Here is a 19,587-nt window from a genome sequence, read left to right as displayed (position 1 = left end):
CCCCACACTGGCTCTACACTACCCCCCACACTGGCTCTACACTACCCCCCACACTGGCTCTACACTACCCCACACACTGGCTCTACACTACCCCACACTGGCTCTACACTACCCAACACAATGGCTCTACACTACCCCCCACACTGGCTCTACACTACCCCACACACTGGCTCTAAACTACCCCCCACACTGGCCCTACACTACCCCAAACACTGGCTCTACACTACCCCACAAACTGGCTCTACACTACCCCCCACACTGGCTCTACACTACCCCCCACACTGGCTCTACACTACCCCACACACTGGCTCTACAATACCCCACACACTGGCTCTACACTACCACCCACACTGGCTCTACACTAACCCCCACACTGGCTCTACACTACCCCCCACACTGGCTCTACACTACCCCCCCACACTGGCTCTACACTAACCCCACACTGGCTCTACACTACCCCCCACACTAGCTCTACACTACCCCACACTGCCTCTACACTACCCCCCACACTGGCTCTACACTACCCCACACTGGCTCTACACTACCATACACACTGGCTCTACACTACCCGCCACACTGGCTCTACACTACCCCACACACTGGCTCTACATTACCCCCCACACTGGAACGACACTACCCCATACACTGGCTCTACACTACCCCCCACACTGGCTCTACACTACCCCACACACTGGCTCTACACTACCCCACACACTGGCTCTACACTACCCCCCACACTGGCTCTACACTACCCCACACACTGGCTCTACACTACCCCCACACTGGCTCTACACTACCCCCCACACTGGCTCTACACTACCCCCCATACTGGCTCTACACTACCCCACACTGGCTCTACACTACCCCCCACACTCGCTCTACACTACCCCACACACTGGCTCTATACTACCCCCCACACTGGCTCTACACTACCCCCCACACTGGCTCTACACTACCCCCCACACCGGCTCTACACTACCCCACACTGGCTCTACACTACCCCCCACACTGGCTCTACACTACCCCCCACACTGGCTCTACACTACCCCACACACTGGCTCTACACTACCCCACACTGGCTCTACACTACCCAACACAATGGCTCTACACTACCCCCCACACTGGCTCTACACTACCCCACACACTGGCTCTAAACTACCCCCCACACTGGCCCTACACTACCCCAAACACTGGCTCTACACTACCCCACAAACTGGCTCTACACTACCCCCCACACTGGCTCTACACTACCCCCCACACTGGCTCTACACTACCCCACACACTGGCTCTACAATACCCCACACACTGGCTCTACACTACCACCCACACTGGCTCTACACTAACCCCCACACTGGCTCTACACTACCCCCCCACACTGGCTCTACACTACCCCCCCACACTGGCTCTACACTAACCCCACACTGGCTCTACACTACCCCCCACACTGGCTCTACACTACCCCACACTGCCTCTACACTACCCCCCACACTGGCTCTACACTACCCCACACTGGCTCTACACTACCATACACACTGGCTCTACACTACCCGCCACACTGGCTCTACACTACCCCACACACTGGCTCTACACTACCCCCCACACTGGAACGACACTACCCCATACACTGGCTCTACACTACCCCCCACACTGGCTCTACACTACCCCACACACTGGCTCTACACTACCCCACACACTGGCTCTACACTACCCCCCACACTGGCTCTACACTACCCCCCACACTGGCTCTACACTACCCCCACACTGGCTCTACACTACCCCCCACACTGGCTCTACACTACCCCCCATACTGGCTCTACACTACCCCACACTGGCTCTACACTACCCCCCACACTCGCTCTACACTACCCCACACACTGGCTCTACATTACCCCCCACACTGGCTCTACACTACCCCCCACACTGGCTCTACACTACCCACCACACTGGCTGTATACTACCCCCCACACTGGCTCTACACTACCCCACACACTGGCTCTACACTACCCCACACTGGCTCTACACTACCCCACACTGGCTCTACACTACCCCACACACTGGCTCTACACTACCCCACACTGGCTCTACACTACCCCACACTGGCTCTACACTACCCCACACACTGGCTCTACACTACCCCACACTGGCTCTACACTACCCCACACTGGCTCTACACTACCCCACACACTGGCTCTACACTACCCCCCACACTGGCTCTATACTACCCCACACTGGCTCTACACTACCCCCCACACTGGCTCTACACTACCCCCCACACTGGCTCTACACTACCCCCCACACTGGCTCTACACTACCCCCCACACTGGCTCTACACTACCCCCACAATGGCTCTACACTACCCCACACACTGGCTGTACACTACCCCACACACTGGCTCTACACTACCCCACACACCGGCTCTACACTACCCCCACACACCTGCTCTACACTACCCCCACACACCTGCTCTACACTACCCCCCACACTGGATCTACACTACCCCACACACTGGCTCTACATTACCCCCCACACTGGCTCTACACTACCCCACACACTGGCTCTACACTACCCCCCACACTGGCTCTACACTACGCCCCACATTGGCTCTACACTACCCCACACACTGGCTCTACACTACCCCCCACACTGGCTCTACACTACCCCACACTGGCTCTACACTACCCCCCATACTGGCTCTACACTACCCCCACACACTGGCTCTACACTACCCCACACACTGACTCTACACTACCCCCCACACTGGCTCTACACTACCCGCCACACTGGCTCTACACTACCCCACACACCGGCTCTACACTACCCCCCACACTGGAAAGACACTACCCCCCACACTGGCTCTACACTACCCCACACACTGGCTCTACACTACCCCAGACTGGCTCTACACTACCATACACACTGGCTCTACACTACCCCCCACACTGGCTCTACACTACCCCACACTGGCTCTACACTACCCCCCATACTGGCTCTACACTACCCCCACACACTGGCTCTACACTACCCCACACACTGGCTCTACACTACCCCCCACACTGGCTCTACACTACCCGCCACACTGGCTCTACACTACCCCCACACACTGGCTCTACACTACCCCACACACTGGCTCTACACTACCCCAGACTGGCTCTACACTACCATACACACTGGCTCTACACTACCCCCCACACTGGCTCTACACTACCCCCCACACTGGCTCTACACTACCCCACACTGGCTCTACACTACCCCACACTGGCTCTACACTACCCCCCACACTGGCTCTACACTACCCCACACATTGGCTCTACATTACCCCACACTGGCTCTACACTACCCCACACTGGCTCTACACTACCCCCACACTGGCTCTACACTACCCCACAAACTGGCTCTACACTACCCCCCACACTGGCTCTACACTACCCCACACACTGGCTCTACATTACCCCACACTGGCTCTACACTACCCCACACTGGCTCTACACTACCATACACACTGGCTCTACACTACCCCACAAACTGGCTCTATACTACCCCCCACACTGGCTCTACACTACCCCCCACACTGGCTCTACACTACCCCCCACACCGGCTCTACACTACCCCACACTGGCTCTACACTACCCCCCACACTGGCTCTACACTACCCCCCACACTGGCTCTACACTACCCCACAAACTGGCTCTACACTACCCCCCACACTGGCTCTACACTACCCCCCACACTGGCTCTACACTACCCCACACACTGGCTCTACAATACCCCACACACTGGCTCTACACTACCCCCCACACTGGCTCTACACTAACCCCCACACTGGCTCTACACTACCCCCCCACACTGGCTCTACACTACCCCCCCACACTGGCTCTACACTAACCCCACACTGGCTCTACACTACCCCACACACTGGCTCTACACTACCCCACACACTGGCTCTACACTACCCCACACTGGCTCTACACTACCCCACACTGGCTCTACACTACCCCACACACTGGCTCTACACTACCCCCCACACTGGCTCTACACTACCCCACACTGTCTCTACACTACCCCACACACTGGCTCTACACTACCCCCCACACTGGCTCTACACTACCCCCCACACTGGCTCTACACTACCCCACACACTGGCTCTACACTACCCCCCACACTGGCTCTACACTACCCGCCACACTGGCTCTACACTACCCCACACACCGGCTCTACACTACCCCCCACACTGGAAAGACACTACCCCATACACTGGCTCTACACTACCCCCCACACTGGCTCTACACTACCCCAAACACTGGCTCTACACTACCCCACACACTGGCTCTACACTACCCCCCACACTGGCTCTACACTACCCCCCACACTGGCTCTACACTACCCCCCACACTGGCTCTACACTACCCCACACACTGGCTCTACACTACCCCCCACACTGTCTCTACACTACCCCACACACTGGCTCTACACTACCCCCCACACTGGCTCTACACTACCCCACACACTGGCTCTACACTACCCCCCACACTGGCTCTACACTACCCCACACTGGCTCTACACTACCCCCCACACTGGCTCTACACTACCCCACACACTGGCTCTACACTACCCCCACACTGGCTCTACACTACCCCCCACACTGGCTCTACACTACCCACCACACTGGCTCTACACTACCCCACACTGGCTCTACACTACCCCACACACTGGCTCTACACTACCCCCCACACTGGCTCTACACTACCCCCCCACACTGGCTCTACACTACCCCCCACACTGGCTCTACACTACCCCACACACTGGCTCTACACTACCCCCCACACTGGCTCTACACTACCCACCACACTGGCTCTACACTACCCCACACACTGGCTCTACACTACCCCCCACACTGGCTCTACACTACCCCACACACTGGCTCTACACTACCCCACACTGGCTCTACACTACCCCACACTGGCTCTACACTACCCCACAAACTGGCTCTACACTACCCCCCCACACTGGCTCTACACTACCCCCCCACACTGGCTCTACACTACCCCCCACACTGGCTCTACACTACCCCACACACTGGCTCTACACTACCCCACACTGGCTCTACACTACCCCACACTGGCTCTACACTACCCCCCACACTGGCTCTACACTTCCCCACACTGGCTCTACACTACCATACACACTGGCTCTACACTACCCCACAAACTGGATCTATATTACCCCACACACTGGCTCTACACTACCCCCCACACTGGCTCTACACTACCCCACACTGGCTCTACACTACCCCCCACACTGGCTCTACACTACCCCCCACACTGGCTCTACACTACCTCCCACACTGGCTCTACACTACCCCACAAACTGGCTCTACACTACCCCCCCACACTGGCTCTACACTACCCCCCCACACTGGCTCTACACTACCCCCCACACTGGCTCTACACTACCTCACACTGGCTCTACACTACCCCCCACACTGGCTCTACACTACCCCACACTGGCTTTACACTACCATACACACTGGCTCTACACTACCCCCCACACTGGCTCTACACTACCCCCCACACTGGCTCTACACTACCCCACACTGGCTCTACACTACCCCCCACACTGGCTCTACACTACCCCACACACTGGCTCTACATTACCCCACACTGGCTCTACACTACCCCACAAACTGGCTCTACACTACCCCCCACACTGGCTCTACACTACCCCACACACTGGCTCTACATTACCCCACACTGGCTCTACACTACCCCACACTGGCTCTACACTACCCCCACACTGGCTCTACACTACCCCACACTGGCTCTACACTACCATACACACTGGCTCTACACTACCCCACAAACTGGCTCTATACTACCCCCACACTGGCTCTACACTTCCCCACACTGGCTCTACACTACCATACACACTGGCTCTACACTACCCCACAAACTGGATCTATATTACCCCACACACTGGCACTACACTACCCCCCACACTGGCTCTACACTACCCCACACTGGCTCTACACTACCCCCCACACTGGCTCTACACTACCCCCCACACTGGCTCTACACTACCTCCCACACTGGCTCTACACTACCCCACAAACTGGCTCTACACTACGCCCCCACACTGGCTCTACACTACCCCCCCACACTGGCTCTACACTACCCCCCACACTGGCTCTACACTACCTCACACTGGCTCTACACTACCCCCCACACTGGCTCTACACTACCCCACACTGGCTTTACACTACCATACACACTGGCTCTACACTACCCCCCACACTGGCTCTACACTACCCCCCACACTGGCTCTACACTACCCCACACTGGCTCTACACTACCCCCCACACTGGCTCTACACTACCCCACACACTGGCTCTACATTACCCCACACTGGCTCTACACTACCCCACAAACTGGCTCTACACTACCCCCCACACTGGCTCTACACTACCCCACACACTGGCTCTACATTACCCCACAATGGCTCTACACTACCCCACACTGGCTCTACACTACCCCCACACTGGCTCTACACTACCCCACACTGGCTCTACACTACCATACACACTGGCTCTACACTACCCCACAAACTGGCTCTATACTACCCCACACTGGCTCTACACTACCCCCCACACTGGCTCTACACTACCCCCCACACTGGCTCTACACTACCCCCACACTGGCTCTACACTACCCCCCACACTGGCTCTACACTACCCCCCATACTGGCTCTACACTACCCCACACTGGCTCTACACTACCCCCCACACTCGCTCTACACTACCCCACACACTGGCTCTACATTACCCCCCACACTGGCTCTACACTACCCCCCACACTGGCTCTACACTACCCCCCACACTGGCTCTACACTAACCCCACACTGGCTCTACACTACCCCCCACACTGGCTCTACACTACCCCACACTGGCTCTACACTACCCCACACTGGCTCTACACTACCCCCCACACTGGCTCTACACTACCCCACACTGGCTCTACACTACCATTCACACTGGCTCTACACTACCCCACACACTGGCTCTATACTACCCCACACACTGGCTCTACACTACCCCCCAAACTGGCTCTACACTACCCCACACACTGGCTCTACACTACCCCCCACACTGGCTCTACACTACCCCACACACTGGCTCTACACTACCCCCCACACTGGCTCTACACTACCCACCACACTGGCTCTACACTACCCCACACTGGCTCTACACTACCCCACACACTGGCTCTACACTACCCCCCACACTGTCTCTACACTACCCCACACACTGGCTCTACACTACCCCCCACACTGGCTCTACACTACCCCACACACTGGCTCTACACTACCCCCCACACTGGCTCTACACTACCCCACAAACTGGCTCTACACTACCCCCCCACACCGGCTCTACACTACCCCCACACACCGGCTCTACACTACCCCCACACACCTGCTCTACACTACCCCCACACACCTGCTCTACACTACCTCCCACACTGGCTCTACACTACCCCACACACTGGCTCTACACTACCCCCCACACTGGCTCTACACTACCCCACAAACTGGCTCTACACTACCCCCCCACACCGGCTCTACACTACCCCCACACACCTGCTCTACACTACCCCCACACACCTGCTCTACACTACCTCCCACACTGGCTCTACACTACCCCACACACTGGCTCTACACTACCCCCACACTGGCTCTACACTACCCCCCACACTGGCTCTACACTACCCCACAAACTGGCTCTACACTACCCCCCACACTGGCTCTACACTACCCCCCACACTGGCTCTACACTACCCCACACTGGCTCTACACTACCCCACACTGGCTCTACACTACCCCCCACACTGGCTCTACACTACCCCACACTGGCTTTACACTACCATACACACTGGCTCTACACTACCCCCCACACTGGCTCTACACTACCCCACAAACTGGCTCTATACTACCCCACACACTGGCTCTACACTACCCCCCACACTGGCTCTACACTACCCCACACTGGCTCTACACTACCCCACACTGGCTCTACACTACCCCCCACACTGGCTCTACACTACCCCACACTGGCTCTACACTACCATACACACTGGCTCTACACTACCCCACAAACTGGCTCTATACTACCCCACACACTGGCTCTACACTACCCCCACACTGGCTCTACACTACCCCACACTGGCTCTACACTACCCCACACTGGCTCTACACTACCCCCCACACTGGCTCTACACTACCCCACACTGGCTCTACACTACCATACACACTGGCTCTACACTACCCCACACACTGGCTCTATACTACCCCACACACTGGCTCTACACTACCCCCCACACTGGCTCTACACTACCCCACACACTGGCTCTACACTACCCCCCACACTGGCTCTACACTACCCCACACACTGGCTCTACACTACCCCCCCACACTGGCTCTACACTACCCCCCACACTGGCTCTACACAACCCCCCAAACTGGCTCTACACTACCCCACACACTGGCTCTACACTACACCCCACACTGGATCTACACTACCCCCCACACTGGCTCTACACTACGCCACACACTGGCTCTACACTACCCCACACACCGGCTCTACACTACCCCCACACACCTGCTCTACACTACCCCCACACACCTGCTCTACACTACCCCCCACACTGGATCTACACTACCCCACACACTGGCTCTACATTACCCCCCACACTGGCTCTACACTACCCCACACACTGGCTCTACACTACCCCCCACACTGGCTCTACACTACGCCCCACATTGGCTCTACACTACCCCACACACTGGCTCTACACTACCCCCCACACTGGCTCTACACTACCCCACACTGGCTCTACACTACCCCCCATACTGGCTCTACACTACCCCCACACACTGGCTCTACACTACCCCACACACTGGCTCTACACTACCCCAAACACTGGCTCTACACTACCCCACAAACTGGCTCTACACTACCCCCCCACACTGGCTCTACACTACCCCCCCACACTGGCTCTACACTACCCCCCACACTGGCTCTACACTACCCCACACACTGGCTCTACACTACCCCACACACTGGCTCTACACTACCCCACACTGGCTCTACACTACCCCCCACACTGGCTCTACACTTCCCCACACTGGCTCTACACTACCATACACACTGGCTCTACACTACCCCACAAACTGGCTCTATATTACCCCACACACTGGCTCTACACTACCCCCCACACTGGCTCTACACTACCCCACACACTGGCTCTACACTACCCCGCACACTGGCTCTACACTACCCCCCACACTGGATCTACACTACCCCCACACACCTGCTCTACACTACCCCCCACACTGGATCTACACTACCCCACACACTGGCTCTACATTACCCCCCACACTGGCTCTACACTACCCCACACACTGGCTCTACACTAACCCCCACACTGGCTCTACACTACGCCCCACATTGGGTCTACACTACCCCACACACTGGCTCTACACTACCCCCCACACTGGCTCTACACTACCCCCACACTGGCTCTACACTACCCCCCATACTGGCTCTACACTACCCCCACACACTGGCTCTACACTACCCCACACACTGGCTCTACACTACCCCACACTGGCTCTACACTACCCCACACTGCCTCTACACTACCCCCCACACTGGCTCTACACTACCCCACACTGGCTCTACACTACCCGCGACACTGGCTCTACACTACCCCACACACTGGCTCTACACTACCCCGCACACTGGCTCTACACTACCCCCCACACTGGATCTACACTACCCCCACACACCTGCTCTACACTACCCCCCACACTGGATCTACACTACCCCACACACTGGCTCTACATTACCCCCCACACTGGCTCTACACTACCCCACACACTGGCTCTACACTACCCCCCACACTGGATCTACACTACCCCACACACTGGCTCTACATTACCCCCCACACTGGCTCTACACTACCCCACACACTGGCTCTACACTACCCCCCACACTGGCTCTACACTACGCCCCACATTGGCTCTACACTACCCCACACACTGGCTCTACACTACCCCCCATACTGGCTCTACACTACCCCCACACACTGGCTCTACACTACCCCACACACTGGCTCTACACTACCCCCCACACTGGCTCTACACTACCCCCCACACTGGCTCTACACTACCCAACACACTGGCTCTACAATACCCCACACACTGGCTCTACACTACCCCCCACACTGGCTCTACACTAACCCCCACACTGGCTCTACACTACCCCCCCACACTGGCTCTACACTACCCCCCCACACTGGCTCTACACTAACCCCACACTGGCTCTACACTACCCCCCACACTGGCTCTACACTACCCCACACACTGGCTCTACAATACCCCACACACTGGCTCTACACTACCCCACACACTGGCTCTACAATACCCCACACACTGGCTCTACACTACCCCCCACACTGGCTCTACACTACCCCCCCACACTGGATCTACACTACCTTCCACACTGGCTCTACACTACGCCACACACTGGCTCTACACTACCCCACACACCGGCTCTACACTACCCCCCACACTGGATCTACACTACCCCACACACTGGCTCTACATTACCCCCCACACTGGCTCTTCACTACCCCACACACTGGCTCTACACTACCCCCCACACTGGCTCTACACTACGCCCCACATTGGCTCTACACTACCCCACACACTGGCTCTACACTACCCCACACTGGCTCTACACTACCCCCCATACTGGCTCTACACTACCCCCACACACTGGCTCTACACTACCCCACACACTGGCTCTACACTACCCCAAACACTGGCTCTACACTACCCCACAAACTGGCTCTACACTACCCCCCCACACTGGCTCTACACTACCCCCCCACACTGGCTCTACACTACCCCCCACACTGGCTCTACACTACCCCACACACTGGCTCTACACTACCCCACACACTGGCTCTACACTACCCCACACTGGCTCTACACTACCCCCCACACTGGCTCTACACTTCCCCACACTGGCTCTACACTACCATACACACTGGCTCTACACTACCCCACAAACTGGCTCTATATTACCCCACACACTGGCTCTACACTACCCCCCACACTGGCTCTACACTACCCCACACACTGGCTCTACACTACCCCGCACACTGGCTCTACACTACCCCCCACACTGGATCTACACTACCCCCACACACCTGCTCTACACTACCCCCCACACTGGATCTACACTACCCCACACACTGGCTCTACATTACCCCCCACACTGGCTCTACACTACCCCACACACTGGCTCTACACTAACCCCCACACTGGCTCTACACTACGCCCCACATTGGGTCTACACTACCCCACACACTGGCTCTACACTACCCCCCACACTGGCTCTACACTACCCCCACACTGGCTCTACACTACCCCCCATACTGGCTCTACACTACCCCCACACACTGGCTCTACACTACCCCACACACTGGCTCTACACTACCCCCCACACTGGCTCTACACTACCCACCACACTGGCTCTACACTACCCCACACACTGGCTCTACACTACCCCCCACACTGGAAAGACACTACCCCATACATTGGCTCTACACTACCCCCCACACAGGCTATACACTACCCCACACACTGGCTCTACACTATCCCACACACTGGCTCTACACTACCCCATACACTGGCTCTACACTACCCCCCACACTGGCTCTACACTACCCCCCACACTGGCTCTACACTACCCCCCACACTGGCTCTACACTACCCCCCACACTGGCTCTACACTACCCCCACACTGGCTCTACACTACCCCACACACTGGCTCTACACTACCCCACACACTGGCTCTACACTACCCCCCACACTGGCTCTACACTACCCCCCCACACTGGCTCTACACTACCCCCCCACACTGGCTCTACACTAACCCCACACTGGCTCTACACTACCCCCCACACTGGCTCTACACTACCCCACACTGGCTCTACACTACCCCACACTGGCTCTACACTACCCCACACTGGCTCTACACTACCATACACACTGGCTCTACACTACCCCACACACTGGCTCTATACTACCCCACACACTGGCTCTACACTACCCCCCACACTGGCTCTACACTACCCCCCACACTGGCTATACACTACCCCCCACACTGGCTCTACACTACCCCACACACTGGCTCTACACTACCCCACACACTGGCTCTACAATACCCCACACACTGGCTCTACACTACCCCCCACACTGGCTCTACACTACCCCCCCACACTGGCTCTACACTAACCCCACACTGGCTCTACACTACCCCCCACACTGGCTCTACACTACCCCACACTGGCTCTACACTACCCCACACTGGCTCTACACTACCCCCCACACTGGCTCTACACTACCCCCCACACTGACTCTACACTACCCCCCACACTGTCTCTACACTACCCCACACACTGGCTCTACACTACCCCAAACACTGGCTCTACACTACCCCACAAACTGGCTCTACACTACCCCCCCACACTGGCTCTACACTACCCCCCCACACTGGCTCTACACTACCCCCCACACTGGCTCTACACTACCCCACACTGGCTCTACACTACCCCACACTGGCTCTACACTACCCCCCACACTGGCTCTACACTACCCCCCACACTGACTCTACACTACCCCCCACACTGTCTCTACACTACCCCACACACTGGCTCTACACTACCCCAAACACTGGCTCTACACTACCCCACAAACTGGCTCTACACTACCCCCCCACACTGGCTCTACACTACCCCCCCACACTGGCTCTACACTACCCCCCACACTGGCTCTACACTACCCCACACACTGGCTCTACACTACCCCCACACTGGCTCTACACTACCCCCCACACTGGCTCTACACTACCCACCACACTGGCTCTACACTACCCCACACACTGGCTCTACACTACCCCACACTGGCTCTACACTACCATACACACTGGCTCTACACTACCCCACAAACTGGCTCTATACTACCCCACACACTGGCTCTACACTACCCCCACACTGGCTCTACACTACCCCACACTGGCTCTACACTACCCCACACAATGGCTCTACACTACCCCAAACACTGGCTCTACACTACCCCACAAACTGGCTCTACACTACCCCCCCACACTGGCTCTACACTACCCCCCCACACTGGCTCTACACTACCCCACACACTGGCTCTACACTACCCCACACACTGGCTCTACACTACCCCACACTGGCTCTACAATACCCCCCACACTGGCTCTACACTTCCCCACACTGGCTCTACACTACCATACACACTGGCTCTACACTACCCCACAAACTGGCTATATATTACCCCACACACTGGCTCTACACTACCCCCCACACTGGCTCTACACTACCCCCCATACTGGCTCTACACTACCCCCCACACTGGCTCTACACTACCTCCCACACTGGCTCTACACTACCCCACACTGGCTCTACACTACCCCACACAATGGCTCTACACTACCCCCCACACTGGCTCTACACTACCCCACACTGGCTCTACACTACCCCCCACACTGGCTCTACACTACCCCCCACACTGGCTCTACACTACCCCCCACACTGGCTCTACACTACCCCCCACACTGGCTCTACACTACCCCCACAATGGCTCTACACTACCCCACACACTGGCTCTACACTACCCCACACACTGGCTCTACACTACCCCACACACCGGCTCTACACTACCCCCACACACCCGCTCTACACTACCCCCACACACCTGCTCTACACTACCCCCCACACTGGATCTACACTACCCCACACACTGGCTCTACATTACCCCCCACACTGGCTCTACACTACCCCACACACTTGCTCTACAATACCCCCCACACTGGCTCTACACTACGCCCCACATTGGCTCTACACTACCCCACACACTGGCTCTACACTACCCCCCACACTGGCTCTACACTACGCCCCACATTGGCTCTACACTACCCCACACACTGGCTCTACACTACCCCCCACACTGGCTCTACACTACCCCACACTGGCTCTACACTACCCCCCATACTGGCTCTACACTACCCCCACACACTGGCTCTACACTACCCCACACACTGGCTCTACACTACCCCCCACACTGGCTCTACACTACCCGCCACACTGGCTCTACACTACCCCACACACCGGCTCTACACTACCCCCCACACTGGAAAGACACTACCCCCCACACTGGCTCTACACTACCCCACACACTGGCTCTACACTACCCCAGACTGGCTCTACACTACCATACACACTGGCTCTACACTACCCCCCACACTGGCTCTACACTACCCCACACTGGCTCTACACTACCCCCCATACTGGCTCTACACTACCCCCACACACTGGCTCTACACTACCCCACACACTGGCTCTACACTACCCCCCACACTGGCTCTACACTACCCCCCACACTGGCTCTACACTACCCCCCACACCGGCTCTACACTACCCCACACTGGCTCTACACTACCCCCCACACTGGCTCTACACTACCCCCCACACTGGCTCTACACTACCCCACACACTGGCTCTACACTACCCCACACTGGCTCTACACTACCCAACACAATGGCTCTACACTACCCCCCACACTGGCTCTACACTACCCCACACACTGGCTCTAAACTACCCCCCACACTGGCCCTACACTACCCCAAACACTGGCTCTACACTACCCCACAAACTGGCTCTACACTACCCCCCACACTGGCTCTACACTACCCCCCACACTGGCTCTACACTACCCCACACACTGGCTCTACAATACCCCACACACTGGCTCTACACTACCACCCACACTGGCTCTACACTAACCCCCACACTGGCTCTACACTACCCCCCACACTGGCTCTACACTACCCCCCCACACTGGCTCTACACTAACCCCACACTGGCTCTACACTACCCCCCACACTAGCTCTACACTACCCCACACTGCCTCTACACTACCCCCCACACTGGCTCTACACTACCCCACACTGGCTCTACACTACCATACACACTGGCTCTACACTACCCGCCACACTGGCTCTACACTACCCCACACACTGGCTCTACATTACCCCCCACACTGGAACGACACTACCCCATACACTGGCTCTACACTACCCCCCACATTGGCTCTACACTACCCCACACACTGGCTCTACACTACCCCACACACTGGCTCTACACTAACCCCCACACTGGCTCTACACTACCCCCCACACTGGCTCTACACTACCCCCACACTGGCTCTACACTACCCCCCACACTGGCTCTACACTACCCCCCATACTGGCTCTACACTACCCCACACTGGCTCTACACTACCCCCCACACTCGCTCTACACTACCCCACACACTGGCTCTATACTACCCCCCACACTGGCTCTACACTACCCCCCACACTGGCTCTACACTACCCCCCACACCGGCTCTACACTACCCCACACTGGCTCTACACTACCCCCCACACTGGCTCTACACTACCCCCCACACTGGCTCTACACTACCCCACACACTGGCTCTACACTACCCCACACTGGCTCTACACTACCCAACACAATGGCTCTACACTACCCCCCACACTGGCTCTACACTACCCCACACACTGGCTCTAAACTACCCCCCACACTGGCCCTACACTACCCCAAACACTGGCTCTACACTACCCCACAAACTGGCTCTACACTACCCCCCACACTGGCTCTACACTACCCCCCACACTGGCTCTACACTACCCCACACACTGGCTCTACAATACCCCACACACTGGCTCTACACTACCACCCACACTGGCTCTACACTAACCCCCACACTGGCTCTACACTACCCCCCCACACTGGCTCTACACTACCCCCCCACACTGGCTCTACACTAACCCCACACTGGCTCTACACTACCCCCCACACTGGCTCTACACTACCCCACACTGCCTCTACACTACCCCCCACACTGGCTCTACACTACCCCACACTGGCTCTACACTACCATACACACTGGCTCTACACTACCCGCCACACTGGCTCTACACTACCCCACACACTGGCTCTACACTACCCCCCACACTGGAACGACACTACCCCATACACTGGCTCTACACTACCCCCCACACTGGCTCTACACTACCCCACACACTGGCTCTACACTACCCCACACACTGGCTCTACACTACCCCCCACACTGGCTCTACACTACCCCCCACACTGGCTCTACACTACCCCCACACTGGCTCTACACTACCCCCCACACTGGCTCTACACTACCCCCCATACTGGCTCTACACTACCCCACACTGGCTCTACACTACCCCCCACACTCGCTCTACACTACCCCACACACTGGCTCTACATTACCCCCCACACTGGCTCTACACTACCCCCCACACTGGCTCTACACTACCCACCACACTGGCTGTATACTACCCCCCACACTGGCTCTACACTACCCCACACACTGGCTCTACACTACCCCACACTGGCTCTACACTACCCCACACTGGCTCTACACTACCCCACACACTGGCTCTACACTACCCCACACTGGCTCTACACTACCCCACACTGGCTCTACACTACCCCACACACTGGCTCTACACTACCCCACACTGGCTCTACACTACCCCACACTGGCTCTACACTACCCCACACACTGGCTCTACACTACCCCCCACACTGGCTCTATACTACCCCACACTGGCTCTACACTACCCCCCACACTGGCTCTACACTACCCCCCACACTGGCTCTACACTACCCCCCACACTGGCTCTACACTACCCCCCACACTGGCTCTACACTACCCCCACAATGGCTCTACACTACCCCACACACTGGCTGTACACTACCCCACACACTGGCTCTACACTACCCCACACACCGGCTCTACACTACCCCCACACACCTGCTCTACACTACCCCCACACACCTGCTCTACACTACCCCCCACACTGGATCTACACTACCCCACACACTGGCTCTACATTACCCCCCACACTGGCTCTACACTACCCCACACACTGGCTCTACACTACCCCCCACACTGGCTCTACACTACGCCCCACATTGGCTCTACACTACCCCACACACTGGCTCTACACTACCCCCCACACTGGCTCTACACTACCCCACACTGGCTCTACACTACCCCCCATACTGGCTCTACACTACCCCCACACACTGGCTCTACACTACCCCACACACTGACTCTACACTACCCCCCACACTGGCTCTACACTACCCGCCACACTGGCTCTACACTACCCCACACACCGGCTCTACACTACCCCCCACACTGGAAAGACACTACCCCCCACACTGGCTCTACACTACCCCACACACTGGCTCTACACTACCCCAGACTGGCTCTACACTACCATACACACTGGCTCTACACTACCCCCCACACTGGCTCTACACTACCCCACACTGGCTCTACACTACCCCCCATACTGGCTCTACACTACCCCCACACACTGGCTCTACACTACCCCACACACTGGCTCTACACTACCCCCCACACTGGCTCTACACTACCCGCCACACTGGCTCTACACTACCCCCACACACTGGCTCTACACTACCCCACACACTGGCTCTACACTACCCCAGACTGGCTCTACACTACCATACACACTGGCTCTACACTACCCCCCACACTGGCTCTACACTACCCCCCACACTGGCTCTACACTACCCCACACTGGCTCTACACTACCCCACACTGGCTCTACACTACCCCCCACACTGGCTCTACACTACCCCACACATTGGCTCTACATTACCCCACACTGGCTCTACACTACCCCACACTGGCTCTACACTACCCCCACACTGGCTCTACACTACCCCACAAACTGGCTCTACACTACCCCCCACACTGGCTCTACACTACCCCACACACTGGCTCTACATTACCCCACACTGGCTCTACACTACCCCACACTGGCTCTACACTACCATACACACTGGCTCTACACTACCCCACAAACTGGCTCTATACTACCCCCCACACTGGCTCTACACTACCCCCCACACTGGCTCTACACTACCCCCCACACCGGCTCTACACTACCCCACACTGGCTCTACACTACCCCCCACACTGGCTCTACACTACCCCCCACACTGGCTCTACACTACCCCACAAACTGGCTCTACACTACCCCCCACACTGGCTCTACACTACCCCCCACACTGGCTCTACACTACCCCACACACTGGCTCTACAATACCCCACACACTGGCTCTACACTACCCCCCACACTGGCTCTACACTAACCCCCACACTGGCTCTACACTACCCCCCCACACTGGCTCTACACTACCCCCCCACACTGGCTCTACACTAACCCCACACTGGCTCTACACTACCCCACACACTGGCTCTACACTACCCCACACACTGGCTCTACACTACCCCACACTGGCTCTACACTACCCCACACTGGCTCTACACTACCCCACACACTGGCTCTACACTACCCCCCACACTGGCTCTACACTACCCCACACTGTCTCTACACTACCCCACACACTGGCTCTACACTACCCCCAACACTGGCTCTACACTACCCCCCACACTGGCTCTACACTACCCCACACACTGGCTCTACACTACCCCCCACACTGGCTCTACACTACCCGCCACACTGGCTCTACACTACCCCACACACCGGCTCTACACTACCCCCCACACTGGAAAGACACTACCCCATACACTGGCTCTACACTACCCCCCACACTGGCTCTACACTACCCCAAACACTGGCTCTACACTACCCCACACACTGGCTCTACACTACCCCCCACACTGGCTCTACACTACCCCCCACACTGGCTCTACACTACCCCCCACACTGGCTCTACACTACCCCACACACTGGCTCTACACTACCCCCCACACTGTCTCTACACTACCCCACACACTGGCTCTACACTACCCCCCACACTGGCTCTACACTACCCCACACACTGGCTCTACACTACCCCCCACACTGGCTCTACACTACCCCACACTGGCTCTACACTACCCCCCACACTGGCTCTACACTACCCCACACACTGGCTCTACACTACCCCCACACTGGCTCTACACTACCCCCCACACTGGCTCTACACTACCCACCACACTGGCTCTACACTACCCCACACTGGCTCTACACTACCCCACACACTGGCTCTACACTACCCCCCACACTGGCTCTACACTACCCCCCCACACTGGCTCTACACTACCCCCCACACTGGCTCTACACTACCCCACACACTGGCTCTACACTACCCCCCACACTGGCTCTACACTACCCACCACACTGGCTCTACACTACCCCACACACTGGCTCTACACTACCCCCCACACTGGCTCTACACTACCCCACACACTGGCTCTACACTACCCCACACTGGCTCTACACTACCCCACACTGGCTCTACACTACCCCACAAACTGGCTCTACACTACCCCCCCACACTGGCTCTACACTACCCCCCCAC

Source organism: Salmo salar, chromosome 18, assembly GCF_965601325.2.
Source record: "Salmo salar chromosome 18, fSalSal1, whole genome shotgun sequence".
In the NCBI taxonomy this organism is placed as follows: domain Eukaryota; kingdom Metazoa; phylum Chordata; class Actinopteri; order Salmoniformes; family Salmonidae; genus Salmo; species Salmo salar.
This window is presented reverse-complemented; position numbering follows the sequence as displayed.